The 5,804-nt window shown below is 37.2% G+C and overlaps 1 long non-coding RNA gene across 1 annotated transcript; it reads left to right on the forward strand.

The window, feature by feature from the left end:
* The first annotated feature begins 299 nt into the window (after window positions 1-299).
* On the forward strand, window positions 300-1,396 carry LOC110906367. Its single transcript, XR_002573830.2, has 2 exons — window positions 300-827; window positions 995-1,396. It is a non-coding gene; the product is annotated as an uncharacterized LOC110906367 (long non-coding RNA).
* The last annotated feature ends 4,408 nt before the right edge of the window (window positions 1,397-5,804 follow it).

Genomic DNA, 5,804 nt, shown 5'->3' on the forward strand with positions numbered 1-5,804 from the left:
AGCACAAACCCACAAGCCTAAACCCACATATAATATATTAGATCTCTCACTTGAAGATCTATACAAGATCCATACATGATCTGTACAATATCTTGCCAAAATCCTATAAATCACAATAATATCCTTATAAAATCTACAAAAGATTGCAAATCTTTATAAAAAGATCTTTACCTCATGAAATAAAACATTTAACCAGTATGTAGTATGAAAGCATAAAATACAATAAAAACCCATAACACTAATCTTGCTTATAAATAGGGACCATTAGTTTTGTTCTCCTTCCACAACAACAACAGACTTGAAGTCTGTCTTTACCCCCTCATCTTCTTACCATCTCTTTCCCTATTACACTACATACAATAAACAAATACAGACTTAAAATCTGTCTCGCATCCCTCTCGATTATACCTACAAGAAACACATACACACACACAAAATCCATGCTCTCATTCTCTTCAAACCCTAACCAACCACCAACCAGCCACACCCCATTTCATATCCCTCCCGTTAATTAAATCGGTGAGCCACAGGGGAGGAGCCAGCGGCGGCCGGCGGTTCATTTCCGTCGGGTGAGACCCCCCTCTCTTCTTCGTGTATCAGACAACCCCCCCTATCTCTTGCTTTCGGTTCGGTCGCCGGAGAAACCACGACGGACCGCCAGTCATATCGTTTATCCGACGGTTCCGTCGATAAACCTCACCCACAACCAACGACAGCGCCGTCGTGAACGGCGTCGGAGGTGGAGGGTTCCGCCGATGAAAGATGGAGACAATGACAAAGATGATCGACGACGGTACGACGACGGAGGTGGTGCTCTCCGACGAACGGTAAAGCCCCATCCCTTCTCCGTTGTTTTTTTTACTTCCTGATGATGATGACTGAGGTTTTTGCTGATGATGACGATGAAGGTGGTGGCCGGCGACGGCCTGACCACCGGAGCTACTGGTCGACGACAACTAGCACAGTGCAGATCTGATTTTTGTTTGTTTCTCAGGCACAAGTCAGCAGTGGTTCAGCAAATTCAAGTTCAGGCTCAGGTTTGGTTTCGGCTTTGTTTTGGTTCGGTCAACAAAAGTCAACAGTGTTCCGGTGCGGTGTTCGGATCTCGGGTTACGGGCCAGATTAGGAAGCGGTGCGTTCGACTCGATCCAACCGAGTTAACTCAGTTGACTCGGTCAACTCAGCGAGTCGACTCGGTCAACTCAACAGGTCAACTCAGTTGACCTGGTCAACTCAGTCAACACGTTCGGCGTCACGGCACGAAGACTCGGTTAAGAATTTAGGACACGACACATTAATTTCGTTAACTATTCCTTATTTTAATATTATGTGATATCGAGCTCGAACCGACATGATTATAATTTACGTTTTTATGAAATATTGGCGAATTTGATATTATTTGATTATTGTTGAATTTTTAAAAATATAACAACAACTTGTGTTGTCGGGGCCGTCCAAATACAGAGGAAACTCTGCCTGATTTTCGAGAAAATCCGAAAAATAATTACTTTTTATTATAAAATAAAACCTAACCAATTGACTACAAACGACTTTTATAAAAGTAAAAACAAGTGTACAGTATTTTCGATAACACTTTATGATATACGAAAACGGCGATTCGGAAACAATTTACAACTATAAATATAGTTCTTTAAAACATCGAGATTTCAACAATTCTTTTATAAAAATAAATATAGTATATATATATCAAACTATACGACGTCTCTTTTTAAGATAAATAAAAATTGCATGCTTATTTCAAATACCCAACGACTCGAATTCGTTTTATAAAATAAATATAGTTTTATATATTTATTTCGAATATCAAACAACATGAATTCGTTTTTACCAAATAAATATAATTTGTATATTTATTTCAAGTATTAAACAATACGGATGCTTTTATAAAACTAAATACGGTTTACGTATTTGTTTCACAACGATTCTTTTGCAAAACAAATATAGCTTTTATTTCAAACATCAAACGACTTGTATTCGTTTATAAAATAAATATAGGTTATATATTTATTTCAAATTTCCAACGACGATTCATTTATAATTCTATAAAATAAATATAACTTTTTATATTTAGAGTAAATTACAAGTTTTGTCCTTTATGTTTACATCAAATTTCAGGCGCTGTCCTTTAGCGCAAAAATTAACAGGCGGTGTCCTTTACCTTTCAAAATCTTGCACGTTATGTCCTTTAGGCCAAACTCAGTTAGATTTTTTGGTTAAATCTGGTCATGTGCCTTGCACATGAGGGCATTTTTGTCATTTCATATTCTTAGGGACTATTTTGTAAAGAATTATTATTCAGGGGCTATTTGTACAAAACTTAAAAATAAAAAAAATATATAAAAACTCTTTCTTCCTTTCTCTCTCATATGAACCTGCATCTCTCTCTTCTCTCTCTCTCCTCTCTCTCTCTAAAATCTGAACAAATAACCGATAGAGCACAATTCAAATTGTTTAATTCTCGATTGAACGGATATTTCTTCAGAATCATTGCTTGTGGCAGCAACAGCTCTAAATCTGTCGTTAGAGACGATGTGAATGCTTCTGTTGAGGTATTTGTTTGTAATTTATATGATATCTCGACATTTGGTTGTTGTAAGGTTGAAATTCAGTGTGTATTTTTCACAGCTTCAAGCATTGTTGGAGAAGGAGGCTCAATTATCTCAGTCAAGGAGGTAAAAGTCTTTCTTGACCACCGTCTTCACCAACACCACCATAAGCTGCCACCACCACCATCGTTTTCACCGTCTTCATCACCACCACCGCCTTGTTCACCATCCAACCACCACCTCCTCCAATGCAAACATCAACTCCACTCTCGACTCCCCCATCGGAACCCTAACCCCAAATTGATCCGACAAGACCACCATCTTCTCCGGCACTGCTTCTTCACCATACGCTGCCACCACCAATCGCCGTCTTCACCATCCAACCGCCGCCTCCTACCCTTCAACGACCGCCGTCTTCACCATCCAACCACCGCTTCCTCCATTGTATAAATAAATAAATAATTGTTGTTAATAAAAAACTCAATCATGAATTTTATGCTAATTATTAAGAATCTGCTTACAATTTAGGGGCTTCTTTTTTACCCATATTCTTCGATCTGTATTACTGAAAGATCAAAAAGTGACAAATTAGTTTCAGTTTTCAATCTGTTTCGGTGAATAAAATAAACCCACCTCAAATTTTAGTTTTTTTAGATCTTTAAAGTTTTGGTTACAGAATTACATTACACTAGGAAGATATAGAAAGATGGGATCTTTTGCTGGACCAGTAAAAAGATGAGATCTTTTCTTATAGAAAGATACAGGAAGATAAAGTTTTAGTTTTACACATCGGTTTCAGTTTCAGATCGTGGAGAGAAAGAAAAGAGAGACATAGAGAGAAAGGAAGTTAAGATCTTGAGAGAGAGAGTGTGTGTGTTTAGAGAGAAGTTTATTTTAATTATATATCTATATATTTTTACAAAAGTCCCTGGATATAAGTTATTTACATAATAATCCCTAAAAAGGTAAAATGACAATGGTACCCTCATGTGTCTTGCACATGACTAAATTTAACCAAAAAATCTAACTGGGTTTGGTCTAAAGGACAAAATGTGCAGGATTTTGAAAGGTAAAGGACACCGTCTGTCAATTTTTGCGCTAAAGGACAGCGCCTGAAATTTGATGTAAACATAAAGGACAAAACTTGTAATTTACTCTTATATTTATTTCAAACGCCTAAATGGCATATACATTCGACATATAGTATACGAGACTTAACGAGTATAACTTAGTCATTACTATTAAGTAATCAACAAACCGTTGAATCGTTTAGTTAACGATTCGGTAGAGCTCGGTAACACGTAGATTTGTTACCACATAAATTAGAAACTTATTAAATATTCCATGTTAGGAATATTGTAGAATGCACGCTAGCGAGTCTCGTCTTGGAAACGACATCACGAAGTCATAATTAGCTAGCTTCGCACAAGGAATATTCAGGTGAGTTTATAACCCCACCTTTTACGGTTTTACATTTTTCTAAATGTTTTCGGGGTGGAAAGACATGCATTTTTGCAAAGCATACAGGAACTACATATTTCTAAACCATTTTACAAGCAAGTTTTAACAGACACAAATGGTTTACGAAAAACTTATGTTTTATACCAGTTTTTCAAACAGGCGTATTTTTCGAAATACACATACACGCAAATTCTAGTTTTATAAACTACGGGAAAATACAAGTACAAAGAGATACAAGAATTGAGAAATGACACAAGAATTGAGGAATGATACGAGAAATCATGTCACGAATAGGGTAACATAAGCATCATTAATCGTGTACATACTAAGACCACAGAACAAAAGGTTAGATCTAACGGGTGTCAGGGCAGCCCCACTCTTGGTGACAACTAGAACCAAGTAGTGTTTTTGTGTCTCAGTCGTGAATCGACTACAGAAAAATGCCTATGGTTTGGTGACTTCCTATGTCGTGTCACATGTTAATGGCCTTGCAACCCATTAACAACAAGATACATACAGAAATACATGAATTGAACAAGATACATACCATGTTTTCATACAAAATTTCCATACAACATGACAAGAAAATGATTTTAAATTCATTTTCTCAACAATACTTCAAAAACCGGTTATTCAAAAAGATTTAATTCAAATCTTTTACAAACAAACTATGTGGAGTCGAGTACTTAGTGGCGTTCGCATTCCAAAAGTCTTAGCATATTTTGCTTCCGCTGTGTAATGAAGATACCAGTCCAGTCACGCCAAAGCTCTGATATTTCGGGGTGTGACATGAGAAACGTCTGGTGGCAAGAAAAGCTGGTTCTAGGAGGTTGTCAAGTGTTTTCGTTCGATGATTCCATTCTTGGGTGGTTGGTTTGACCCTTGCTCCGGTAACTCGAATCCTGCACGATATATCCCATTTTAGTTTTACACCATTATGAACCTTACGCCTTTTTTACTCTCTGATCAAGGTTCTCGGCATTGAAAAATATTCGTAAACTAAATCACACGTGTATATGTTTACATTTAAGAGATATACAGTCAAGAAATGAAGAGCAATGGTGATATATAAGCGGATTTGACACCAAAAAATAAACACTCTAAAAATGGCTACAATTTAAGGAATATGTTTAGTGACGGCATCAGATTGCTAATTGATGGAGAAATGTTTGGTGGCATGAAAAGCTGCTTCCAGGAGGTTGTCAAGTTTTTTCGCTCGACGATTCCATTCCTGGTGGTTGGTTTGGCCCTTGTTCTTGTAATCGAATCCTAGCCCGGTATATCCCATTTTAGTTTTACACCATTGTGAACCTTTCGCCTTATTTACTCTCTGATTGAGGTTCTCGGCATTGAAAAATCTTCGTAAACTAAATCACTCGTGTAAATGTTGACATCTAAGAGATATACAGTCAAGAAAATCAAGAGCAATGGTGATATACATGCGTATTAGACACAAAAAAATAAACACTCAAAAAATGGCAACAATTAAAGGGATGTGTTTAGTGACGGAATCAGATTCCTAATTGATGGAGAAAGGTCTGGTGGCAAGAAAAGCTGCTTCCAGGATGTTGTCAAGTGTTTTCGCTCGACGATTCCATTCTTGGGTGGATGGTTTGGCCCTTGTTCCTGTAACTCGAATCCTAGCCCGGTATATCCCATTTTAGTTTTACATCATTTTGAACCTCACGCCTTTTTACTCTCTGATCGTGGTTCTCGGCATTGAAACATCCTCGTTAACTAAATCACACGTGTATATGTTGATATTTAAGAGATATT

This window comes from Helianthus annuus, chromosome 17, assembly GCF_002127325.2.
Source record: "Helianthus annuus cultivar XRQ/B chromosome 17, HanXRQr2.0-SUNRISE, whole genome shotgun sequence".
NCBI classification, from domain to species: Eukaryota; Viridiplantae; Streptophyta; class Magnoliopsida; order Asterales; family Asteraceae; genus Helianthus; species Helianthus annuus.